The sequence below is a fragment of the Chiloscyllium punctatum genome, chromosome 30, assembly GCF_047496795.1.
Source record: "Chiloscyllium punctatum isolate Juve2018m chromosome 30, sChiPun1.3, whole genome shotgun sequence".
NCBI lineage: Eukaryota > Metazoa > Chordata > Chondrichthyes > Orectolobiformes > Hemiscylliidae > Chiloscyllium > Chiloscyllium punctatum.
Window position 1 is genome coordinate 515,507 of NC_092768.1, and position 13,042 is coordinate 528,548.

At 50.1% G+C, this 13,042-nt stretch overlaps 7 non-coding genes across 7 annotated transcripts; all 7 read left to right on the forward strand.

The window, feature by feature from the left end:
- The first annotated feature begins 1,865 nt into the window (after positions 1–1,865).
- On the forward strand, positions 1,866–1,937 carry trnad-guc (transfer RNA aspartic acid (anticodon GUC)). Its single transcript has one exon. It is a non-coding gene; the product is annotated as a tRNA-Asp (tRNA).
- A 1,743-nt stretch (positions 1,938–3,680) lies between these two features.
- trnad-guc (transfer RNA aspartic acid (anticodon GUC)) lies at positions 3,681–3,752 on the forward strand. The gene has a single exon. It is a non-coding gene; the product is annotated as a tRNA-Asp (tRNA).
- Positions 3,753–5,495: 1,743 nt separating this feature from the next.
- On the forward strand, positions 5,496–5,567 carry trnad-guc (transfer RNA aspartic acid (anticodon GUC)). The gene has a single exon. It is a non-coding gene; the product is annotated as a tRNA-Asp (tRNA).
- A 1,743-nt stretch (positions 5,568–7,310) lies between these two features.
- trnad-guc (transfer RNA aspartic acid (anticodon GUC)) lies at positions 7,311–7,382 on the forward strand. Its single transcript has one exon. It is a non-coding gene; the product is annotated as a tRNA-Asp (tRNA).
- Positions 7,383–9,122: 1,740 nt separating this feature from the next.
- On the forward strand, positions 9,123–9,194 carry trnad-guc (transfer RNA aspartic acid (anticodon GUC)). Its single transcript has one exon. It is a non-coding gene; the product is annotated as a tRNA-Asp (tRNA).
- A 1,740-nt stretch (positions 9,195–10,934) lies between these two features.
- On the forward strand, positions 10,935–11,006 carry trnad-guc (transfer RNA aspartic acid (anticodon GUC)). Its single transcript has one exon. It is a non-coding gene; the product is annotated as a tRNA-Asp (tRNA).
- Positions 11,007–12,749: 1,743 nt separating this feature from the next.
- trnad-guc (transfer RNA aspartic acid (anticodon GUC)) lies at positions 12,750–12,821 on the forward strand. The gene has a single exon. It is a non-coding gene; the product is annotated as a tRNA-Asp (tRNA).
- Positions 12,822–13,042: the final 221 nt, after the last annotated feature.

Sequence of the window (13,042 nt, forward strand, 5' to 3'; positions counted from 1 at the left end):
AGGGCCGAGCGGTCTGCTCTTGTCAACAAACAAAACCTACGATACTCTCCATTCTGCTCTCCCTGGCCAACTTGTCCTTTCATCTACCAAGGAGATGATCATTTGAGACTTCCTCCTTTTTTGGCGACAAATGAAAACTGCCGTCCTCAAGAAGGCTCACCGGACCAGAAACCTTGTCTGCTTTCTTCCCCTTCCCCCACCCCCACTCCAGATGCTGACTTGCTCCAGCAATTTCTGTTTCCCACTCTGATTTTGTTGTCACTTCGTCCCGTCAGTGGGCATATAACTCGCACGCAAACGGCGTGCAAATTAAAACCTTTAAGCAACCGGTAGCGACAAATGACAGTGAGCTTTCCCCTCTCCCTCGCTCCAATCAAAAAGGGGTCAGACCCCTCAGAGTTTGGACCCGATCCTGCCATTAAGGTGATGCAACACCATCCCCTGCTGCTGGCAGACTGTACTACACCCACAGTGGAAAGTCAAAGTCATCTGAGTGGCATCGTCTGCTCTTCTCGATAGAAGGACAAAGCCCAGTGGCTGGGTTAACATGAAGCTCTGTCGCATCGGTATTAGGTAGAATGTTCTTATGTGAAATTTGGATTTTGTTGTCAATTTGAGTTCTCCTTTAGATCATCTTCTACCTCTGTGGAGATGATTAAGAGAATAGTTATTGTTGTTTTCATGTTTTATGATTCGACTATCTTTCTTTCAAGTAATCCGCCGCTGCTGCTGCTGCTGCTGCTGCTGTAAACCCAGAGGCAAGCTTGAGAAAGCACGTGCAGGTACTCAACCTACACTGTTGGCATCATAGGAGCACCACAGTGTGGAAGCAGGCCATTCACACTGACCCTTCTGAAGAGAAACCCATGCAGATCCAGGCTTGGTACTGAGGGATCCCAGCAAAAGTTCACCGGTTCCCAATGTTGGGGGCGTCCAGAACCAGGGGTGACAGTCTCCGAACGAAGGGCAAGCGATTCAGGAAGAATTTTTCTCTCAGAGAGTGGTGAACCTGTGGACTTGTCTCCCACAGGAAGATGCGGCTATGCCGGTTTGTGAGATACACTCAAGAGGGAGCCGGACGTAGACCTTGCAGCTAAAGGGATCCAGGGGTACGGAGTGGAAGCTGGAGTGCTTACTGAAATTACATGTTCAATCGTGATCACATTGAACTGTGGCGGTGTCTTGAAGGGCTGAATGGAACAAGTGAGGACTGCAGTTGCTGGAAATCAGAGTCTCGATCAGAGTGGCGCTGGAAACGCGAAGCAAGTCAGGCAGCATCCTGATTTTCCTGCTCCTCGGATTCTGCCTGACTTGAAGGGCTGAATGGCCTACTCCTGCACTTAATTTCTACGTTTCGATGTTAAATGCATGGCTGAGAGATCTGATGCAGCGTACAGTAAAGTCACCCCACCGTCCTCCGGGAGCACTGCTCTCTGATGAGGAAGCGATTGATGGGTGGTAGTAGAACCTGAGGGGACGAGCTTGAAAAAGGGAAGCTTTCGTGCTGAGTCCATTTGGCAGTGGGAATTGAAGCCAGGCTGTTGGATTTGTGCTGTCGTACACAAATCAGTTTGTTAGAAGCAGGTAATGGGAGAGCGCGCGTGGATCAGCAGCAGACGAAGTTTAACGCAGACGGTAGGGCACAACGAAAAGGCTGTTTTACAGCAGCAGCAGCAGCAGCGGCGGATTACTTGAAAGAAAGATAGTCGAATAATAAAACATGAAAACAACAATAACTATTCTCTTAATCATCTCCACAGAGGTAGAAGATGATCTAAAGGAGAACTCAAATTGACAACAAAATCCAAATATCACATAAGAACATTCTACCTAATACGGATGCGACAGAGTGCGCAGACGTCCAATCCTCGGTAGTATAGTGGTTAGTATCCCCGCCTGTCACGCGGGCGACCGGGGTTCAATTCCCCGCCGGGGAGTCTGCGGCATTTTGAGAGGCCAGCTCCATATCTCAATGCAGGAGTGCCGATTTCAAGTCCCATGCGTTCCCAGGGCCGAGCGGTCTGCTCTTGTCAACAAACAAAACCTACGATACTCTCCATTCTGCTCTCCCTGGCCAACTTGTCCTTTCATCTACCAAGGAGATGATCATTTGAGACTTCCTCCTTTTTTGGCGACAAATGAAAACTGCCGTCCTCAAGAAGGCTCACCGGACCAGAAACCTTGTCTGCTTTCTTCCCCTTCCCCCACCCCCACTCCAGATGCTGACTTGCTCCAGCAATTTCTGTTTCCCACTCTGATTTTGTTGTCACTTCGTCCCGTCAGTGGGCATATAACTCGCACGCAAACGGCGTGCAAATTAAAACCTTTAAGCAACCGGTAGCGACAAATGACAGTGAGCTTTCCCCTCTCCCTCGCTCCAATCAAAAAGGGGTCAGACCCCTCAGAGTTTGGACCCGATCCTGCCATCAAGGTGATGCAACACCATCCCCTGCTGCTGGCAGACTGTACTACACCCACAGTGGAAAGTCAAAGTCATCTGAGTGGCATCGTCTGCTCTTCTCGATAGAAGGACAAAGCCCAGTGGCTGGGTTAACATGAAGGTCAACACAGAGGCAAGCTTGAGAAAGCACGTGCAGGTACTCAACCTACACTGTTGGCATCATAGGAGCACCACAGTGTGGAAGCAGGCCATTCACACTGACCCTTCTGAAGAGAAACCCATGCAGATCCAGGCTTGGTACTGAGGGATCCCAGCAAAAGTTCACCGGTTCCCAATGTTGGGGGCGTCCAGAACCAGGGGTCACAGTCTCCGAACGAAGGGCAAGCGATTCAGGAAGAATTTTTCTCTCAGAGAGTGGTGAACCTGTGGACTTGTCTCCCACAGGAAGATGCGGCTATGCCGGTTTGTGAGATACACTCAAGAGGGAGCCGGACGTAGACCTTGCAGCTAAAGGGATCCAGGGGTACGGAGAGGAAGCTGGAGTGCTTACTGAAATTACATGTTCAATCGTGATCACATTGAACGGTGGCGGTGTCTTGAAGGGCTGAATGGAACAAGTGAGGACTGCAGTTGCTGGAAATCAGAGTCTCGATCAGAGTGGCGCTGGAAACGCGAAGCAAGTCAGGCAGCATCCTGATTTTCCTGCTCCTCGGATTCTGCCTGACTTGAAGGGCTGAATGGCCTACTCCTGCACTTAATTTCTACGTTTCGATGTTAAATGCATGGCTGAGAGATCTGATGCAGCGTACAGTAAAGTCACCCCACCGTCCTCCGGGAGCACTGCTCTCTGATGAGGAAGCGATTGATGGGTGGTAGTAGAACCTGAGGGGACGAGCTTGAAAAAGGGAAGCTTTCGTGCTGAGTCCATTTGGCAGTGGGAATTGAAGCCAGGCTGTTGGATTTGTGCTGTCGTACACAAATCAGTTTGTTAGAAGCAGGTAATGGGAGAGCGCGCGTGGATCAGCAGCAGACGAAGTTTAACGCAGACGGTAGGGCACAACGAAAAGGCTGTTTTACAGCAGCAGCAGCAGCAGCGGCGGATTACTTGAAAGAAAGATAGTCGAATAATAAAACATGAAAACAACAATAACTATTCTCTTAATCATCTCCACAGAGGTAGAAGATGATCTAAAGGAGAACTCAAATTGACAACAAAATCCAAATTTCACATAAGAACATTCTACCTAATACGGATGCGACAGAGTGCGCAGTCGTCCAATCCTCGGTAGTATAGTGGTTAGTGTCCCCGCCTGTCACGCGGGCGACCGGGGTTCAATTCCCCGCCGGGGAGTCTGCGTCATTTTGAGAGGCCAGCTCCATATCTCAATGCAGGAGTGCCGATTTCAAGTCCCATGCGTTCCCAGGGCCGAGCGGTCTGCTCTTGTCAACAAACAAAACCTACGATACTCTCCATTCTGCTCTCCCTGGCCAACTTGTCCTTTCATTTACCAAGGAGATGATCATTTGAGACTTCCTCCTTTTTTGGCGACAAATGAAAACTGCCGTCCTCAAGAAGGCTCACCGGACCAGAAACCTTGTCTGCTTTCTTCCCCTTCCCCCACCCCCACTCCAGATGCTGACTTGCTCCAGCAATTTCTGTTTCCCACTCTGATTTTGTTGTCACTTCGTCCCGTCAGTGGGCATATAACTCGCACGCAAACGGCGTGCAAATTAAAACCTTTAAGCAACCGGTAGCGACAAATGACAGTGAGCTTTCCCCTCTCCCTCGCTCCAATCAAAAAGGGGTCAGACCCCTCAGAGTTTGGACCCGATCCTGCCATTAAGGTGATGCAACACCATCCCCTGCTGCTGGCAGACTGTACTACACCCACAGTGGAAAGTCAAAGTCATCTGAGTGGCATCGTCTGCTCTTCTCGATAGAAGGACAAAGCCCAGTGGCTGGGTTAACATGAAGGTCAACACAGAGGCAAGCTTGAGAAAGCACGTGCAGGTACTCAACCTACACTGTTGGCATCATAGGAGCACCACAGTGTGGAAGCAGGCCATTCACACTGACCCTTCTGAAGAGAAACCCATGCAGATCCAGGCTTGGTACTGAGGGATCCCAGCAAAAGTTCACCGGTTCCCAATGTTGGGGGCGTCCAGAACCAGGGGTCACAGTCTCCGAACGAAGGGCAAGCGATTCAGGAAGAATTTTTCTCTCAGAGAGTGGTGAACCTGTGGACTTGTCTCCCACAGGAAGATGCGGCTATGCCGGTTTGTGAGATACACTCAAGAGGGAGCCGGACGTAGACCTTGCAGCTAAAGGGATCCAGGGGTACGGAGAGGAAGCTGGAGTGCTTACTGAAATTACATGTTCAATCGTGATCACATTGAACGGTGGCGGTGTCTTGAAGGGCTGAATGGAACAAGTGAGGACTGCAGTTGCTGGAAATCAGAGTCTCGATCAGAGTGGCGCTGGAAACGCGAAGCAAGTCAGGCAGCATCCTGATTTTCCTGCTCCTCGGATTCTGCCTGACTTGAAGGGCTGAATGGCCTACTCCTGCACTTAATTTCTACGTTTCGATGTTAAATGCATGGCTGAGAGATCTGATGCAGCGTACAGTAAAGTCACCCCACCGTCCTCCGGGAGCACTGCTCTCTGATGAGGAAGCGATTGATGGGTGGTAGTAGAACCTGAGGGGACGAGCTTGAAAAAGGGAAGCTTTCGTGCTGAGTCCATTTGGCAGTGGGAATTGAAGCCAGGCTGTTGGATTTGTGCTGTCGTACACAAATCAGTTTGTTAGAAGCAGGTAATGGGAGAGCGCGCGTGGATCAGCAGCAGACGAAGTTTAACGCAGACGGTAGGGCACAACGAAAAGGCTGTTTTACAGCAGCAGCAGCAGCAGCGGCGGATTACTTGAAAGAAAGATAGTCGAATAATAAAACATGAAAACAACAATAACTATTCTCTTAATCATCTCCACAGAGGTAGAAGATGATCTAAAGGAGAACTCAAATTGACAACAAAATCCAAATTTCACATAAGAACATTCTACCTAATACGGATGCGACAGAGTGCGCAGTCGTCCAATCCTCGGTAGTATAGTGGTTAGTGTCCCCGCCTGTCACGCGGGCGACCGGGGTTCAATTCCCCGCCGGGGAGTCTGCGTCATTTTGAGAGGCCAGCTCCATATCTCAATGCAGGAGTGCCGATTTCAAGTCCCATGCGTTCCCAGGGCCGAGCGGTCTGCTCTTGTCAACAAACAAAACCTACGATACTCTCCATTCTGCTCTCCCTGGCCAACTTGTCCTTTCATTTACCAAGGAGATGATCATTTGAGACTTCCTCCTTTTTTGGCGACAAATGAAAACTGCCGTTCTCAAGAAGGCTCACCGGACCAGAAACCTTGTCTGCTTTCTTCCCCTTCCCCCACCCCCACTCCAGATGCTGACTTGCTCCAGCAATTTCTGTTTCCCACTCTGATTTTGTTGTCACTTCGTCCCGTCAGTGGGCATATAACTCGCACGCAAACGGCGTGCAAATTAAAACCTTTAAGCAACCGGTAGCGACAAATGACAGTGAGCTTTCCCCTCTCCCTCGCTCCAATCAAAAAGGGGTCAGACCCCTCAGAGTTTGGACCCGATCCTGCCATTAAGGTGATGCAACACCATCCCCTGCTGCTGGCAGACTGTACTACACCCACAGTGGAAAGTCAAAGTCATCTGAGTGGCATCGTCTGCTCTTCTCGATAGAAGGACAAAGCCCAGTGGCTGGGTTAACATGAAGGTCAACACAGAGGCAAGCTTGAGAAAGCACGTGCAGGTACTCAACCTACACTGTTGGCATCATAGGAGCACCACAGTGTGGAAGCAGGCCATTCACACTGACCCTTCTGAAGAGAAACCCATGCAGATCCAGGCTTGGTACTGAGGGATCCCAGCAAAAGTTCACCGGTTCCCAATGTTGGGGGCGTCCAGAACCAGGGGTCACAGTCTCCGAACGAAGGGCAAGCGATTCAGGAAGAATTTTTCTCTCAGAGAGTGGTGAACCTGTGGACTTGTCTCCCACAGGAAGATGCGGCTATGCCGGTTTGTGAGATACACTCAAGAGGGAGCCGGACGTAGACCTTGCAGCTAAAGGGATCCAGGGGTACGGAGAGGAAGCTGGAGTGCTTACTGAAATTACATGTTCAATCGTGATCACATTGAACGGTGGCGGTGTCTTGAAGGGCTGAATGGAACAAGTGAGGACTGCAGTTGCTGGAAATCAGAGTCTCGATCAGAGTGGCGCTGGAAACGCGAAGCAAGTCAGGCAGCATCCTGATTTTCCTGCTCCTCGGATTCTGCCTGACTTGAAGGGCTGAATGGCCTACTCCTGCACTTAATTTCTACGTTTCGATGTTAAATGCATGGCTGAGAGATCTGATGCAGCGTACAGTAAAGTCACCCCACCGTCCTCCGGGAGCACTGCTCTCTGATGAGGAAGCGATTGATGGGTGGTAGTAGAACCTGAGGGGACGAGCTTGAAAAAGGGAAGCTTTCGTGCTGAGTCCATTTGGCAGTGGGAATTGAAGCCAGGCTGTTGGATTTGTGCTGTCGTACACAAATCAGTTTGTTAGAAGCAGGTAATGGGAGAGCGCGCGTGGATCAGCAGCAGACGAAGTTTAACGCAGACGGTAGGGCACAACGAAAAGGCTGTTTTACAGCAGCAGCAGCAGCAGCGGCGGATTACTTGAAAGAAAGATAGTCGAATAATAAAACATGAAAACAACAATAACTATTCTCTTAATCATCTCCACAGAGGTAGAAGATGATCTAAAGGAGAACTCAAATTGACAACAAAATCCAAATTTCACATAAGAACATTCTACCTAATACGGATGCGACAGAGTGCGCAGTCGTCCAATCCTCGGTAGTATAGTGGTTAGTGTCCCCGCCTGTCACGCGGGCGACCGGGGTTCAATTCCCCGCCGGGGAGTCTGCGTCATTTTGAGAGGCCAGCTCCATATCTCAATGCAGGAGTGCCGATTTCAAGTCCCATGCGTTCCCAGGGCCGAGCGGTCTGCTCTTGTCAACAAACAAAACCTACGATACTCTCCATTCTGCTCTCCCTGGCCAACTTGTCCTTTCATTTACCAAGGAGATGATCATTTGAGACTTCCTCCTTTTTTGGCGACAAATGAAAACTGCCGTCCTCAAGAAGGCTCACCGGACCAGAAACCTTGTCTGCTTTCTTCCCCTTCCCCCACCCCCACTCCAGATGCTGACTTGCTCCAGCAATTTCTGTTTCCCACTCTGATTTTGTTGTCACTTCGTCCCGTCAGTGGGCATATAACTCGCACGCAAACGGCGTGCAAATTAAAACCTTTAAGCAACCGGTAGCGACAAATGACAGTGAGCTTTCCCCTCTCCCTCGCTCCAATCAAAAAGGGGTCAGACCCCTCAGAGTTTGGACCCGATCCTGCCATTAAGGTGATGCAACACCATCCCCTGCTGCTGGCAGACTGTACTACACCCACAGTGGAAAGTCAAAGTCATCTGAGTGGCATCGTCTGCTCTTCTCGATAGAAGGACAAAGCCCAGTGGCTGGGTTAACATGAAGGTCAACACAGAGGCAAGCTTGAGAAAGCACGTGCAGGTACTCAACCTACACTGTTGGCATCATAGGAGCACCACAGTGTGGAAGCAGGCCATTCACACTGACCCTTCTGAAGAGAAACCCATGCAGATCCAGGCTTGGTACTGAGGGATCCCAGCAAAAGTTCACCGGTTCCCAATGTTGGGGGCGTCCAGAACCAGGGGTCACAGTCTCCGAACGAAGGGCAAGCGATTCAGGAAGAATTTTTCTCTCAGAGAGTGGTGAACCTGTGGACTTGTCTCCCACAGGAAGATGCGGCTATGCCGGTTTGTGAGATACACTCAAGAGGGAGCCGGACGTAGACCTTGCAGCTAAAGGGATCCAGGGGTACGGAGAGGAAGCTGGAGTGCTTACTGAAATTACATGTTCAATCGTGATCACATTGAACGGTGGCGGTGTCTTGAAGGGCTGAATGGAACAAGTGAGGACTGCAGTTGCTGGAAATCAGAGTCTCGATCAGAGTGGCGCTGGAAACGCGAAGCAAGTCAGGCAGCATCCTGATTTTCCTGCTCCTCGGATTCTGCCTGACTTGAAGGGCTGAATGGCCTACTCCTGCACTTAATTTCTACGTTTCGATGTTAAATGCATGGCTGAGAGATCTGATGCAGCGTACAGTAAAGTCACCCCACCGTCCTCCGGGAGCACTGCTCTCTGATGAGGAAGCGATTGATGGGTGGTAGTAGAACCTGAGGGGACGAGCTTGAAAAAGGGAAGCTTTCGTGCTGAGTCCATTTGGCAGTGGGAATTGAAGCCAGGCTGTTGGATTTGTGCTGTCGTACACAAATCAGTTTGTTAGAAGCAGGTAATGGGAGAGCGCGCGTGGATCAGCAGCAGACGAAGTTTAACGCAGACGGTAGGGCACAACGAAAAGGCTGTTTTACAGCAGCAGCAGCAGCGGCGGATTACTTGAAAGAAAGATAGTCGAATAATAAAACATGAAAACAACAATAACTATTCTCTTAATCATCTCCACAGAGGTAGAAGATGATCTAAAGGAGAACTCAAATTGACAACAAAATCCAAATTTCACATAAGAACATTCTACCTAATACGGATGCGACAGAGTGCGCTGTCGTCCAATCCTCGGTAGTATAGTGGTTAGTATCCCCGCCTGTCACGCGGGAGACCGGGGTTCAATTCCCCGCCGGGGAGTCTGCGGCATTTTGAGAGGCCAGCTCCATATCTCAATGCAGGAGTGCCGATTTCAAGTCCCATGCGTTCCCAGGGCGGAGCGGTCTGCTCTTGTCAACAAACAAAACCTACGATACTCTCCATTCTGCTCTCCCTGGCCAACTTGTCCTTTCATCTACCAAGGAGATGATCATTTGAGACTTCCTCATTTTTTGGCGACAAATGAAAACTGCCGTCCTCAAGAAGGCTCACCGGACCAGAAACCTTGTCTGCTTTCTTCCCCTTCCCCCACCCCCACTCCAGATGCTGACTTGCTCCAGCAATTTCTGTTTCCCACTCTGATTTTGTTGTCACTTCGTCCCGTCAGTGGGCATATAACTCGCACGCAAACGGCGTGCAAATTAAAACCTTTAAGCAACCGGTAGCGACAAATGACAGTGAGCTTTCCCCTCTCCCTCGCTCCAATCAAAAAGGGGTCAGACCCCTCAGAGTTTGGACCCGATCCTGCCATTAAGGTGATGCAACACCATCCCCTGCTGCTGGCAGACTGTACTACACCCACAGTGGAAAGTCAAAGTCATCTGAGTGGCATCGTCTGCTCTTCTCGATAGAAGGACAAAGCCCAGTGGCTGGGTTAACATGAAGGTCAACACAGAGGCAAGCTTGAGAAAGCACGTGCAGGTACTCAACCTACACTGTTGGCATCATAGGAGCACCACAGTGTGGAAGCAGGCCATTCACACTGACCCTTCTGAAGAGAAACCCATGCAGATCCATGCTTGGTACTGAGGGATCCCAGCAAAAGTTCACCGGTTCCCAATGTTGGGGACGTCCAGAACCAGGGGTGACAGTCTCCGAACGAAGGGCAAGCGATTCAGGAAGAATTTTTCTCTCAGAGAGTGGTGAACCTGTGGACTTGTCTCCCACAGGAAGATGCGGCTATGCCGGTTTGTGAGATACACTCAAGAGGGAGCCGGACGTAGACCTTGCAGCTAAAGGGATCCAGGGGTACGGAGAGGAAGCTGGAGTGCTTACTGAAATTACATGTTCAATCGTGATCACATTGAACGGTGGCGGTGTCTTGAAGGGCTGAATGGAACAAGTGAGGACTGCAGTTGCTGGAAATCAGAGTCTCGATCAGTGTGGCGCTGGAAACGCGAAGCAAGTCAGGCAGCATCCTGATTTTCCTGCTCCTCGGATTCTGCCTGACTTGAAGGGCTGAATGGCCTACTCCTGCACTTAATTTCTACGTTTCGATGTTAAATGCATGGCTGAGAGATCTGATGCAGCGTACAGTAAAGTCACCCCACCGTCCTCCGGGAGCACTGCTCTCTGATGAGGAAGCGATTGATGGGTGGTAGTAGAACCTGAGGGGACGAGCTTGAAAAAGGGAAGCTTTCGTGCTGAGTCCATTTGGCAGTGGGAATTGAAGCCAGGCTGTTGGATTTGTGCTGTCGTACACAAATCAGTTTGTTAGAAGCAGGTAATGGGAGAGCGCGCGTGGATCAGCAGCAGACGAAGTTTAACGCAGACGGTAGGGCACAACGAAAAGGCTGTTTTACAGCAGCAGCAGCAGCGGCGGATTACTTGAAAGAAAGATAGTCGAATAATAAAACATGAAAACAACAATAACTATTCTCTTAATCATCTCCACAGAGGTAGAAGATGATCTAAAGGAGAACTCAAATTGACAACAAAATCCAAATTTCACATAAGAACATTCTACCTAATACGGATGCGACAGAGTGCGCTGTCGTCCAATCCTCGGTAGTATAGTGGTTAGTATCCCCGCCTGTCACGCGGGAGACCGGGGTTCAATTCCCCGCCGGGGAGTCTGCGGCATTTTGAGAGGCCAGCTCCATATCTCAATGCAGGAGTGCCGATTTCAAGTCCCATGCGTTCCCAGGGCGGAGCGGTCTGCTCTTGTCAACAAACAAAACCTACGATACTCTCCATTCTGCTCTCCCTGGCCAACTTGTCCTTTCATCTACCAAGGAGATGATCATTTGAGACTTCCTCATTTTTTGGCGACAAATGAAAACTGCCGTCCTCAAGAAGGCTCACCGGACCAGAAACCTTGTCTGCTTTCTTCCCCTTCCCCCACCCCCACTCCAGATGCTGACTTGCTCCAGCAATTTCTGTTTCCCACTCTGATTTTGTTGTCACTTCGTCCCGTCAGTGGGCATATAACTCGCACGCAAACGGCGTGCAAATTAAAACCTTTAAGCAACCGGTAGCGACAAATGACAGTGAGCTTTCCCCTCTCCCTCGCTCCAATCAAAAAGGGGTCAGACCCCTCAGAGTTTGGACCCGATCCTGCCATTAAGGTGATGCAACACCATCCCCTGCTGCTGGCAGACTGTACTACACCCACAGTGGAAAGTCAAAGTCATCTGAGTGGCATCGTCTGCTCTTCTCGATAGAAGGACAAAGCCCAGTGGCTGGGTTAACATGAAGGTCAACACAGAGGCAAGCTTGAGAAAGCACGTGCAGGTACTCAACCTACACTGTTGGCATCATAGGAGCACCACAGTGTGGAAGCAGGCCATTCACACTGACCCTTCTGAAGAGAAACCCATGCAGATCCATGCTTGGTACTGAGGGATCCCAGCAAAAGTTCACCGGTTCCCAATGTTGGGGACGTCCAGAACCAGGGGTGACAGTCTCCGAACGAAGGGCAAGCGATTCAGGAAGAATTTTTCTCTCAGAGAGTGGTGAACCTGTGGACTTGTCTCCCACAGGAAGATGCGGCTATGCCGGTTTGTGAGATACACTCAAGAGGGAGCCGGACGTAGACCTTGCAGCTAAAGGGATCCAGGGGTACGGAGAGGAAGCTGGAGTGCTTACTGAAATTACATGTTCAATCGTGATCACATTGAACGGTGGCGGTGTCTTGAAGGGCTGAATGGAACAAGTGAGGACTGCAGTTGCTGGAAATCAGAGTCTCGATCAGTGTGGCGCTGGAAACGCGAAGCAAGTCAGGCAGCATCCTGATTTTCCTGCTCCTCGGATTCTGCCTGACTTGAAGGGCTGAATGGCCTACTCCTGCACTTAATTTCTACGTTTCGATGTTAAATGCATGGCTGAGAGATCTGATGCAGCGTACAGTAAAGTCACCCCACCGTCCTCCGGGAGCACTGCTCTCTGATGAGGAAGCGATTGATGGGTGGTAGTAGAACCTGAGGGGACGAGCTTGAAAAAGGGAAGCTTTCGTGCTGAGTCCATTTGGCAGTGGGAATTGAAGCCAGGCTGTTGGATTTGTGCTGTCATACACAAATCAGTTTGTTAGAAGCAGGTAATGGGAGAGCGCGCGTGGATCAGCAGCAGACGAAGTTTAACGCAGACGGTAGGGCACAACGAAAAGGCTGTTTTACAGCAGCAGCAGCAGCAGCGGCGGATTACTTGAAAGAAAGATAGTCGAATAATAAAACATGAAAACAACAATAACTATTCTCTTAATCATCTCCACAGAGGTAGAAGATGATCTAAAGGAGAACTCAAATTGACAACAAAATCCAAATTTCACATAAGAACATTCTACCTAATACGGATGCGACAGAGTGCGCTGTCGTCCAATCCTCGGTAGTATAGTGGTTAGTATCCCCGCCTGTCACGCGGGAGACCGGGGTTCAATTCCCCGCCGGGGAGTCTGCGGCATTTTGAGAGGCCAGCTCCATATCTCAATGCAGGAGTGCCGATTTCAAGTCCCATGCGTTCCCAGGGCCGAGCGGTCTGCTCTTGTCAACAAACAAAACCTACGATACTCTCCATTCTGCTCTCCCTGGCCAACTTGTCCTTTCATCTACCAAGGAGATGATCATTTGAGACTTCCTCATTTTTTGGCGACAAATGAAAACTGCCGTCCTCAA